Source organism: Phalaenopsis equestris, unplaced genomic scaffold, assembly GCF_001263595.1.
Source record: "Phalaenopsis equestris unplaced genomic scaffold, ASM126359v1 Scaffold000711, whole genome shotgun sequence".
Taxonomy (NCBI): domain Eukaryota; kingdom Viridiplantae; phylum Streptophyta; class Magnoliopsida; order Asparagales; family Orchidaceae; genus Phalaenopsis; species Phalaenopsis equestris.
The window spans coordinates 280,847-293,530 of record NW_018165151.1 but is presented as its reverse complement, the minus strand read 5'-3'; positions in this window follow the sequence as shown (position 1 = coordinate 293,530).

Below are 12,684 nucleotides of genomic sequence, written 5' to 3'. Positions count from 1 at the left end.
CAAAATAAAATGTTCAAAATTTGAACCAATGCCCTTTCACACTTCTTAGTCTGATATCTTTGAGATGTCCTTACCATCGGAATTCCTTGAAGATAATTTTTTCCTTGATTTCTATCGAGAGTATTCTTAGGTAACTTCAGTTATCTAAGATGTAATTAACTATAAGGGGCTTGCCCCTATAGGAAGCTTTTCCCGAACCCAGCACAATATAAACCCTATTTAATTCCTTATATTAAATAGGGGAATTTGTCGGCCAATATATTGGTTCCGCAGATCAAACGGATGTCATGACTTTCTCTAGTTTATTTGATCGAGCCTCACCCTTCAATTCTTGTATTCATCCTTTAGGATAGATACAGAATTTGAGGTAAAGTGCTCTTCCATTTAAACTATGAAAATTATGGTGTCAGTTTGACTTCATCTTTTTCAAAACTAAATTTTTTTAACGTCCTTCCGAATCGGGCAACGGGATTTCAATTCCAATGTCCGACAGCTTCTTACGGGCAAACTCCACACCAAAAATAGTGCCGACAATTGCCTTTACTTTCTATTATTGCACTATCTATGTTATTTCTTTGAAATTTTGATGTTTAGATCTCAGTTTTTAGGATGTTAGTTTACTTTAAAACACTAAATTTGTTATGTGCTGGCTTGAAAAATGTTAGTTTGTATTAACTTGGATTTCATATATAAATATGAGTTTTGTGTTATTTGTGAAAATTTAGTGTTAATTTGATGTTTAATTATGCTTAGAATGGTTTATTTGAGTCAAATAGAGGTTGATGTAAAGCGGTACAGAGCAGATTTCCACAAAAACCAAAATAGGGCAAAAATACGCTCTTGCGCATGATGTGCTAGATTGGCGCATGATATGCCAACTTATAGAGCCTTGGCGCATGATGCGCCAGATTTGGCGCATGATTCGCTAAACGTCCGAACATGCTATATTGCCTTAAAAATCACAAAATCGCACAAAAACCTTCATTTTTGTTACTTGAGTCATCTTCTACCTCAATACCTTGGTCTAGGGAGAAGGATTTGAAGGCCAAAAATCATATATTTCATTTTCTCTTCGTGAGAGCTTCACTTTAAATTAAAAAATTTTTATTTTCACCATGGATTTAGGGAGATCCGAAAAATGGGATTTTTGATGAAAATCCTTGAAGGAAACTCATGTTGAAAAGTTTCTTATTAAATAATCTTGCTTAGAGAGTTAGATTTTGGATTTAGCAATTTATTTGGAATTTATTTAGATTTTTGTAGAATCTCCAATAGCTCCCCTAGTTAAGCGAGGAAGACCGACCGAGGACTTCAATGCTCGACGAATCGTTAATTTCAAAGCCCAACATAGTTACAATACACTATTGGAGAACAAAATAATGATCCAGGAATGGATGTTTGCAAAACCGGGAGGTGAGGTCGAAAGGTTGATTTGTGCCAGAAATTAGGAGCGATTTTGCTACTTCACTGTTGTAGTGATAGTCCCTATGGTTCGGGAGTTCTATGCAAAATTATGATTCACCACGGGAGATCACATTTTGGTAAGAGGCACTCAAGTTGAGTTTACCTATGAATGGATCAATGCATTTTACGGGCTTAGAAATGTCTTCCATGATGAATATGTCGCTTTTGCTATCACTGATTCATCACTGAAAGAAGTTATTGCCTTTCTAACTGATGGAAGAGGGGAGTGGAAAATAAAGAAAAATAAGATAGTTAAATTTCCTGCTTCCATGTTAACTATTAAGTCCAAAATATGGCATCACCTCATCTCTGTCAGACTTTTACCTACAAATCATCTTGCTGATGTTACAAAGGATCGAATTGTGTTGAACTATTGCATTCATAACATGAAGGCAATAGACGTTTGTGCACTTATAGTTCATCAAACTTGGAGTATTGCTGACAGTGCTAAAGCTGGAGGCTTAGGTTATCCTACCCTGATTTTCACTCTATGTGAATAATCAGAAGTTGAATCCCATAGAAATGAAGAGAGATTACAGCCTCAGAATCCCATTGGGAAGCACATGATTCAAAGAGTATAATCATTTGTTGAGTCTAGAAGTGGAAGAAGGGATATGCCCTCTACATCTACTTCAGGGGCATCTACTTCTAGTGCTGCATCTTTGGAAGGTGTTATGGACCAGCTCATGATTCAACAATATGATATCATTAATATACAAACTTAGTTGGGAGAGATAGATGCATGTAATTCATATAATAATGAATATCAACAGAGGAGAGTTCAACATGATAAATAATTTCAAAATGCTATGGTTAGACACTTCATGGGTGAACATGGGTGGGTGAACCTAATGTGAACTTTCCTGCTTGCCTCAGCTTTGTTCGCTATGCTCCCATTCGCGATGAAGGTGAAGAAGCAAGAGAAGAAGAAGATTGCTGATGATGAGAAAGGAGATAAGGACCGATAGTTTAGATTTATTTTGATTTGATGTTGTGTTGATTGTGTTTGTTTGTACTATGTTGCACTTTATATTTGAGAATTTTATATTCAGACTTTTATGTTATATTGTAGACGAGTAATTTGTAATAGTAATTTTAGACTGTTTACTTTTCAGTTTCAATTTTAGTATTTTCTATTTGAGCTTGTTGAATGTGTAGTATTTTCAATTTTTATTTTTCATTTTTAGTATTTCTATTTTAATTCTCAGCAAGTTCTTTAGAATATATTATGTTTTATTTAATGCTTTAAAGCCTGTAATGTAGTTTTACAATTAGTACCTGCAGTTAACGAGAACCAATTTCATGTTTAGAAGTCCTCTACAGGTTAGTTTTTATTTTCATGTATTTACTGTTTTCTTTCACCAACTAAAATTTTGTACTAAAATGTTTTTAAAATCATTTTAAAATTTAAGTTTGGGGGAAAAGAAAATTTTATTTTGAAATGGAGAAAACAAAATATTGTTTGTCCAAAAGTGACTACATTTTTCAAAATTTATTTAACATGACCTGGGATATTAAGATTTAACTTTAAATGACTATACTTATGTTTATAAATATTATAGTAAATTTAGGTAAAAGGTTTTTAATAATGAATGACAATTCTAAAGTTAAAGATATTTGGTATGATAGGATAAGACTATGTTTTTCTATTTTTAGTAAGGGAAAATTGTATATTTGAAGTGTTAAGAATTTTAGAGTTTCATGTAAGAAGAAAGGAATGAGGGGTTATGAAAAATCATAAACTAGTATGACTTTCTTAAGTAAGGAGAGGTATGGAGTTTTGACTTTAAGAAGAAAGAAGAGGATAGACTTTAAGAAGAGGATAGTGAATTTCAAAACTATTAAAGGTTATCCAGATATAGTAATCCTCATTTGAAAAAAGAAAAAGAAAAGAAGGGATTAAACAGATCCTAAAAGAAAAAAAGAAAAGAAAAAAAATAGATGAGGAAAAGCTTGAGGAGATGCCTAATCAAAAATTGGCTTCACTTGAATCAACTTAAGGAAGGAGCTTTATTACACTTTCTAAACTTGTATTGAAATATTAGTAGCATTTCGAGTAAAGTTTTTATGAAGGTCATTTTCATATGAATGCTCTAAAGGTCCTTAGCATGACAAATTGCAATTCTTCTCGAAAAGAATATAGATTCAGAAATCTTAAATTTGATTACTAAATATTCCTATACTTAGAGTTTGAACCTAAGTTATTAATTGTTTTTCTTAAATTTTGTTATTTTATTTATTGAACTAAGGTATAAAAGTGATAAGTTAATCTCTATGCTAAAGTCATTTGTTTTTATGTAATAAAAGTGTCACTTGAGGACAAGTAACATTTAAGTTTGGGGATTTTCATGCACAAAAAATATATTATTTTAAGTACCCTTTTTATGCCTATTTTTGGTGATATTGCACTTTAAAGAAAGATATTTTTATATTTTTATTGCAGTTATATCAAGCATTTGAAGAAAATATGGCAAAAGAAGCAAAATTTGAAGCAAAAATAGTCAATTTTGGGGTTTGACACATGATGTGCCAAAATCCAAAGTATTGGTGCATGATGCGTCAGATTGGCACATGATGCGTCAGGCGCGAAATTTTCAAATTAAGGTTATTCAAGACAAATTTTGCATGAATTTTCAAAGGAACGCTTGTTTTACGCACCCCATGGAGTGATTCAATGCATTTAGACACTATGGAATCTTCCAATTTGAAGGGATTTGACTCTTGGATCAAGGAGGCACATCTTTTGAAATTTAAAGTTTTGGCTTTTAAATTTTGGAGGGAAATTGAAACTCTTTTGAGAGGAAGCAGCCCAAAAAGAGGGGGGACTTCTAGAGTGTGACGAGAGGAAGAGAGAGAGAATTGGCATGAGTTAGAGAGAGAGAGAGAAGAGGAGATTTTCTTCTAGGGTTGTAAGAGGAGAGGGAAGGTGAGAGATTTCTTCTTCATTACATTTCTAAGAGAGAATTGAGCGAAAGAGTTGGAGAGAACTTATAGGAATTTTCTTGGAAAGGATTGTGACTTAAGTTGTATTTTTCATTTCTTTTGTTTGTAAACTTGTTTTTATATATAAAATCCGTGTTTTGTTGTATCATTCTCATGAATTCTGAGTAGTCTTCTTTGTCCTTCTCCCTACTTTAAAGAAATTGCTTTGTAAAGAATTCATTTTTTTCTACGGTTTTAAATGTCAATAATTTGTGATAATTTAAACTTCAATCTTCATTTAATTTTCGATCTGATCAATTGAATAGTGAAAATGTGTTGAGAAATATATGTTCTGAAAAGGGGTTATGATTTCTACAACAAAGGGAGAATCACTATTGATTTCATGGGAGAGTAATTCATCCATGGGATTGGGTGCAAATAAATAGGAAAATATACTTTGTTGGATGTAGAATTGGTAGAATTAGAAGATTTTAAGGTGACAGTTAAGGTGACAGATTAGAATACCCAATTTGGTTCAGTTGATTGGAAACTAATGCGATCATGTTAGCCCTCATGTGAGGGAGTAGTGAGAGCTCTAGAGTGACATCCGATATCCTCCCAGCCTAACCACAGAATTAGAGACCAAACTTTGGATTATTCAATGTTCTTTATAGCATTCAGGAGAAGGTAGAGAATAGGATTGCTCTTATTTGACACAAAACAATTTTTAAATATATTTTTCAAATGATTTCAATTCCTTCACAATCTATATTTTCATTATAAAGGGGAAGAATGTTTTCTCATTCTTGATTTTTTTATCAACAAAAACCTTTGTTTTATTTCAGCAATTTACTATTGAAAGTTTAGCATTTAGTTTAATTTACTTGTTATAGTCGTACATCTGAATATTTAGTAGCATTTCACTTAAGTAGTTCAACTTCAAACTTTGTACTTTAGTTTGTTTTTATTTTTAGTTTATAATAGAATAAAAACAACTAGCTTATATATATTTCTAGTTTCCTTGTGGGTTCAATATCTAGGACTTCATTAGAGCCCTATATTACTTGAACGATACGTATACTTACATTATATGTAAAAGGGAATTGGGACTTTAAAAGAGGTTTTAAAGATAAATTATTTTCATTAAGGTTACATTATTGTTTTGGTTACATTGCATCATTATTATTAATTTAATATCAATTTTTTTTCTTAATCCCGCATCAATAATTTAATTAATTAATTAATTAGAAATGTCATGGAAGGCTTAGCCCAAGCCCAATTCCAAAAGAAAATCCAAGCTCTTCCATGGAGCCCAAGCTCAAATCCAATCCATGGGCCATCACTATTGGTCACCCATGACCCATTAATACATAGTATGACATGGGTAACTCTTTTAACAACTCATGAAGCCACCATATTTAACTTTGCCCAAGTCATAATAATGTGGCAGTACATGGCATTCTACATGGCTTCCATATCATATCTCCTTAGACTGGGTTAGGATGGTCAAGCCAACCATCTTCTAACCCCCCTATCCACCTCAACACCCCTTCAATCAAACTCAAACCTCACTCCAAGCCACCTTCTCCTCTATATTGGATTCATGATGAGCACACCATGGGGAAGGAGAAATTTTGGCAATTCATGGCTGGAGTTATCCCCTCAGCTCCTCTAAAGTCCTCTGAGCCACCACCCATCTTCTCCAATTAATCCAGAGCTCTCCCATAACCATTAACAACTATTTGCAGACCCTACCCGAGAGCTCCCACACATGAGAGAACTCCAAATAAAGCCCTTAAACTTGTTGGTACTCAACAACAAAATTTCTCCTTACCCCCCCAACTCAACAACAAAATTTCTCCTTACCCCTTTCCCCCCCCCCCCCCCCCCCCCAGGAAGTTGATCTCCTATCATCTCAGCCTTTGAAATCTATTAGGAAGCCATAATTTTGTACCTCAAAAGAAGGATAGATTTTGGGAGAAACATGAACTTTACCAAACCTCAGACCTATGCATTCCAAAAGCTTCCAAAGATCTTTAAGACACTCCCCCATTTGAAGTTAAACGTTCCTACACACTTAAGCCCATGCCAAGTCCAAATCATCGGACAATTTGGCCTAGCTTATATTTAGAGCCAATTTCACTTTAAATTAAACTAAGGATGAGCTCCATGAGGTCAAGGTGATTGTTTCCTTCAAACCTAATTGAGGCTACACCTCTTGGGACCAGGTATGGATCTAAATTCCTAATATTTGCCTTGGATTCGGTCTTTTATGAAGAAAATGTTTACACCATTCTTGATCAATCATATAGATGTGTTCCTCTATGTTAGATGAAGCTATAGAATCAAACCCCGTGCAATTTAGTGGAAAATCGGTGGAGATATTAGGGATTGATCATGAATGTTCTTTGGTTAATTTCACTTTGGAGACAATGAATGGATGTCGTCCATTTTCGTGCATCAAAAATGGATGACACCGATTAACCCACACCATGAAACAATGGGAGGATGTTAGACCAAACTGTGGGTCAGCTTGGACGACAGCATGGAAAGCATAACCAATCCAAGTACGACAAACAAGCATTCAGAGCTTCCGAGGATCCAATCAGTGCAGCGTAGGATAAATAGAAAATTAGACATTTTTTAATTAAATAAATTCAAAAAATCCATATAAATTAAAAAAAACATTTCTCTGCCTAGAAAAATTACAAAATAAAAGAAAAATAGCTCTGAACTCAGAAGCACAAGTTAAAAATAATAATAAAATATTATAATAAATAAGTTATATTTAATTTTCAATTAATTAAATACCTTAGAAAGAATTTTAATTATTAGAAATTAAATATAAATCTAAAAATTATGAAATTTGCATGGATTATTCCCCACACTCTTGGGAATTTTCTTTGATTTTTCAAGATTAAGTGATAACCATAAAATGAAAAAGATCAATTTTTCACGACTTTTAAATTTATTCTTAAAAATATTTAAAAAAATGAAGAAATTGGAAATTAAAAATGGAAATTGGTTCAAAAATTCAGGGTGATAAACTTAACCCTAAAATGATAATTGTTATTCCTTCAAAAATTTTAAATAAAAATTTAGAAATTTAAGGGGTGTAGGATGGTAAAAAAAAAAAGAGAAATTGGAAAATTGTACTTTAAGCCCCAAATTGACTTTAACCTTAGCAGGCTAATAGCATGGTCATCCCCATGATCAAGGACACACGGCTCTGTGATTAGGGTCTGGTCTAATTTGAACATGAAATTAGACCAAGTGTTAAGCTCATTCAATTTGAACTTTACCCAATCCTAGTAGACCCAACTTAAAAATCATGGGATCAAACAAACATAAGCCAAATCTTATGTGTTGGTTCTAGTCACATTAGAATCAACTAAACCTCATTTGTTGAGATTAAACCTTACTTAAATTAGGTTTAATTAACTTTTAAACTCAAATTAGGTCAAATCTGTTTTAGGCTAATTAATCTGTTGGGTCTTACATAAATTAGGCTCAATTAACCTTTAAACCCCAATAAGATCTAATCCATCTTAGTTCTAATCAATCTATTGAGCCTTACCTAAATTAAGCTTAATTAACTTTTAAACCTTAATTAGGTCCAATTTATCTTAGACCTAATTAATCTATTTAGCCTTACCTAAATTAAGCTTAATTAACTTTTAAAGCCTAACTAGGTTTAATCCATTTTAGACATAATTAATCTATTGAACCTTACCTAAATTAGGCTAAATTAACCTTTAAACCCTAATTAGGTCTAATGCATCTTAAACCTAATTAACCTATTAAGCCTTACCTAAATTAGGTTTAATTAACTTCCAAAGCCTTATTAGGTCTAACCCATATTAGACATGATTAATCTATTAAGTCTTACTTAAATTAGACTTAATAAACCTTAACTTAATTTGGTCTAACCCATCTTAGACCTAATTAACCTATTAAGTCTTACTTAAATTAAACTTGATAAACCTTAAACCTAAATAGGTTTATCCTATATTAGAAATGATTAACCTATTAAGTCATACTTAAATTAGACTTAAAAAAACCTTAAACCTAATTAGGTCTAACATATATTAAACCTGACTAATATATTAAGTGTTACTTAAATTAGACTTAATAAACCTTTACCCTAATTAGGTATAATCTATATCAACTTAATTAACCTATTAAGTCTTACTAAAATTAGACATAATAAACCTTAAACCCAATTAGTTCTAACCTATATTATATCTAATTAACCTATTAAGTCTTACTTAAATTAGACTTAATAAACCATAGACTTAATTAGGTCTAGCCTATATCAGACCTAATTAACATGTTAAGTTTTACTTAAATTAGACTTTATAATCTTTAAATCTAATAAGGTTTAATCTATATTAGACTTGGCTAACCTATTAAGTCATACTTAAATTAGACTTATTAAACCATAACCCTAATTAGGTTTAACTCATCTTAGACCTAATTAACCTTTTAAGTCTTACTTAAAGTAAACATAGTAAACCTTAAACCTAATTAGGTCTAATCTATACTATACCTAATTAACTTATTAAGTCTTACTTAAATTAGACTTAATAAACCTTAAACTTAATTAGGTCTGACCTATATTAGTCCTAATTAACCTATTAAGTCTTACTTCAATTAGACTTAATAAACCTTAATCTTAATTAGGTATAATTTATATTAGACCTAATTACCAATTATTTTTTACTTATATTAGACTTAATTAACCTATAAAACTAATTAGGTCTAACAAATATAAGACCAAATTAACCTATTAAGTCTTACTTAAATTAGACTTAATCAATCTTTAACCTTGTTTAAGGTAATTTACATTAGACTAACCTAAAACTTAGGTTCAAGCTAAATTGAACCTAAGTCAACCTAAAACTTAGGTTGAACCTGAGTTGAACCTCAATCAACTTAAACCTTGCTTCGACCCTAATTAAACCTAAGTAAACTTAAACCTTAGGTTCAACCCAAATTGAACCTAGATCAACTTAATTTTTAGATTTAACCCAAATTGAACCTAAATCAACTTAAACCTTAGGTTCAACCTAAATTGTACCTAAGTCAACCAAAACCTTAGGTTCAACCCAAATTGAACCTAACTTTGAACCCGATCCCTAAGTTTAACTTAATTTAGACTTAGTTCAAGTTGAACCTTCGTCAACTCTAGCTCAATCAAGATCTAACTTCAGTTTAATCCAGTTTAGACTTGGTTCAAGTTGAATTCCTTTTAGATATAGTCTAATCTAGATCTAAGCTAAGTCTAACCTAGCTTAGACTTTGTTCATACTCTATTTGGATTTGGTCTAAGTCAAACTTAACTTAGATCTAGACCAAATTAGCTAAACCATTGAGTTAACTCGATCCAACATGGGTTATCTCAATCTTTGGGTCAGCCCGACCCTTGTCGAATTAACCCAAATTGAGATCCTACTTTAAATTTGATCGAAACCTTAACCTCAAATTAATTAAGAGTTAATTTAAGTCCAACCTAACTCAGAATTAAAGAAAAATCAAGTATAAATTAATTCAAACTTCTTGCAAATCTAAATAAATTAAACTTGATATAACCCAGAGGTTTAACTTGAATTAGTTCATCTTAACTTGATCTATTCTTAAGTTAGCCAACTTGATTTTGATTTGGCTTTTTTTAAGTCAAATAAAAGTAAATAAAAATTAGTTTCATTTTAAATTAATTTTTGGTTAATACTATTAACTTGTGGTTGGTTTAACAAGTTTAACGATAACTTGAGATAAAATCCACTTAGTCTAGGTTAATTCAATTTTTTTTGAGTCTCTCTTTAGATCAGTTCAATCCAACACAAACTAATCTAAACTTAAATTAGGATGATTGAAGGTTAAGTAGGGTTTTGCCTCCTCTTATGGAAGTAAAAGCTCACTTAGCCTTGGTTAGGGGAAATTTGGGGTAAAATTATCAAACTAACATAAATGACATAAAATCCACCTTAAAAGACTTTAAAACTTAAACTTAAACCTTAAAATATAACTTCTTTTAAGCAGATATTTTGGAGGTGATGGCCCATTGTTCCTAACAAAATATTTTCCATATATTTGTGACTAATCAAACCGCAAAATTTAATGACCCGAAACGACAGAACCATGGGATCTTGATTAAGTCATCCCAAACGAAATTAATAAAATAACAAAAAAAATTAATCTAATAATAAGTGTTAAGAAACCTAAAATTTTCCATCCCCTAAAATAAAAAAATGACATTAAAACTTACATGAAACTCTATTGAACAAAGATCACTTGAGTTTATGAAGATCTCTTGGATGACACAATCTCTGGTTAATGATAAGAATCTTTTAGTTTAAGTGGGATTAATCACCTCTCAGACTAAGTAGATCAATGTAACTAATAACCTCGGGATGACAGAGCCATAGACATCTTGACCGGGTTATCTAAAAATAAAAAAGTAAACAAAATAAATAAATAAATTAAAGTATAAGTTTCTACTAACTTTGTTTTGCAGGGTCACAGAAGACACAAATTAAGAGTCATCCTATATTTATTTTACATGTTTAGGATGTGCTAACTTTATTTTGCAGGGACGAAGCTTCAAAACAATGAAATAAGACTTTAAATAAAAATCTAAATGATAAAATGAAACAAAATGACAAAACATTAAAATATACCCCAAAACAAGGAACTAAAACAAAACAAAACAACACGACAAAACAAACTACATGATAGTATTGAATCCTTATGGGTCTACTACCCTACAGTAAGACTTTGATGTTGTTTTCCATTGTGAAAACACTTTTATCTTTGAGAACAAATTTTAACCATAAATGAGATTTTTCTTAGATAGGTTTTAACTTTTTAATGTGCAATTAACTGTAAGAGTTTGTACTTATAGAAGAGAAACAAACCCAAAATGGGTATTATTACCAAAATATCTGGTTATAAGGTTTTTTATGTGGTCTTCCTTGTGCGAGTATTTCTAAAACCTAACACTTTGGAATCCTCTTTGCAATATTTTCTTCCCTACATATTTCTTTTGTTTGTTCCTACTACTACTTGCCCTATCTTTTCTTCTAATTACTCATTTCTTAAGATTATCAATATAATCTAAGAGAACTCCACACTTCCCCCCTTCCAGCTCGTGCACTCACACCAAGCTCCCCACTCTTTCTTTGTTCAACCCAAGTTCCACTCTCCCTCATTGCTCACATAAATCCCATACAAAACCACTCCCTCTTCTTACCATTTCTAGCCATGAAATACACCCTATATTCCTTTACGCAGTTGTCACCCTAACAAAATAACTACCTCCTCTTGTTCCACACCTACCCAGGCACTCCCACCTTAGCTTTCCCTCTCCACCTTGCTGAGAATTTTAACCAAAGCTCTCCATCTCCTCCCTTGTTGTGAACTCCTCTCTTCCACTGCAACTAATGATGGCCCCATCTCCCTCTAGTTTTTTGCTTGGTTTTGCAGTAGCCTTCCCATCCAAATTGTAAACTTCCTAACCTCCTAACCAAAATAACTCACTCTACCTCCTCCTTATCGTGAGCCTTTCCTACACTTCACTCCCACCAAGCAGCCAGCATCCCCACTTCTCTTCCATTAAAAAAAAAAAGAAAAAAATCATGAAACACCTCAAGTTGCCTCCAACCTTTTTTTTCTCTCAAAAACATGAACCATAAAAGCCATTGTAAGCTTCCCTCCTTCCTTTTCATTATTCAAATGCATATCATTTATTGTGTGTTTTACATGTAAGCCATCTAAATAGCACCATCAACATGTATATCACTTTCTTCTCATGGATTTGCATGCTATCATTATCTAAGCTTCCATATTTCTATACATTCCATATATTTTTCTTATGGATTTACATGCCTACTATATAAACTCTCACATTTATGCATGTCACTAGTGCATACATAATTACATGCTTAACACATTTGAAAAAAAAAAGGGCAGGGAAAAATTTACATGTGCATACCACCCAATTCTTATGAGTTCACATAAGAAAAAAGAGCTTTACATGCATACCACCCTCCTCTTTTGTATTTACATGTCTAACCTATTATAAAAAAACAAATAAATTTACATTCATGCCATCTCTCTCTGCTCTGTTTATTTACATGCTTACCTCCTTTTGTTTATGTATTTACATGTTCACCACTTATTCGTTAATTTAAATATTTATATTGAAATTATTACAAGAAAGATAGAGCATAGAATGCCACTAATGCACAAAAATTCTTGGATGACAGAGAAATATTGTCCCCCAAGCTAATCTTCTTA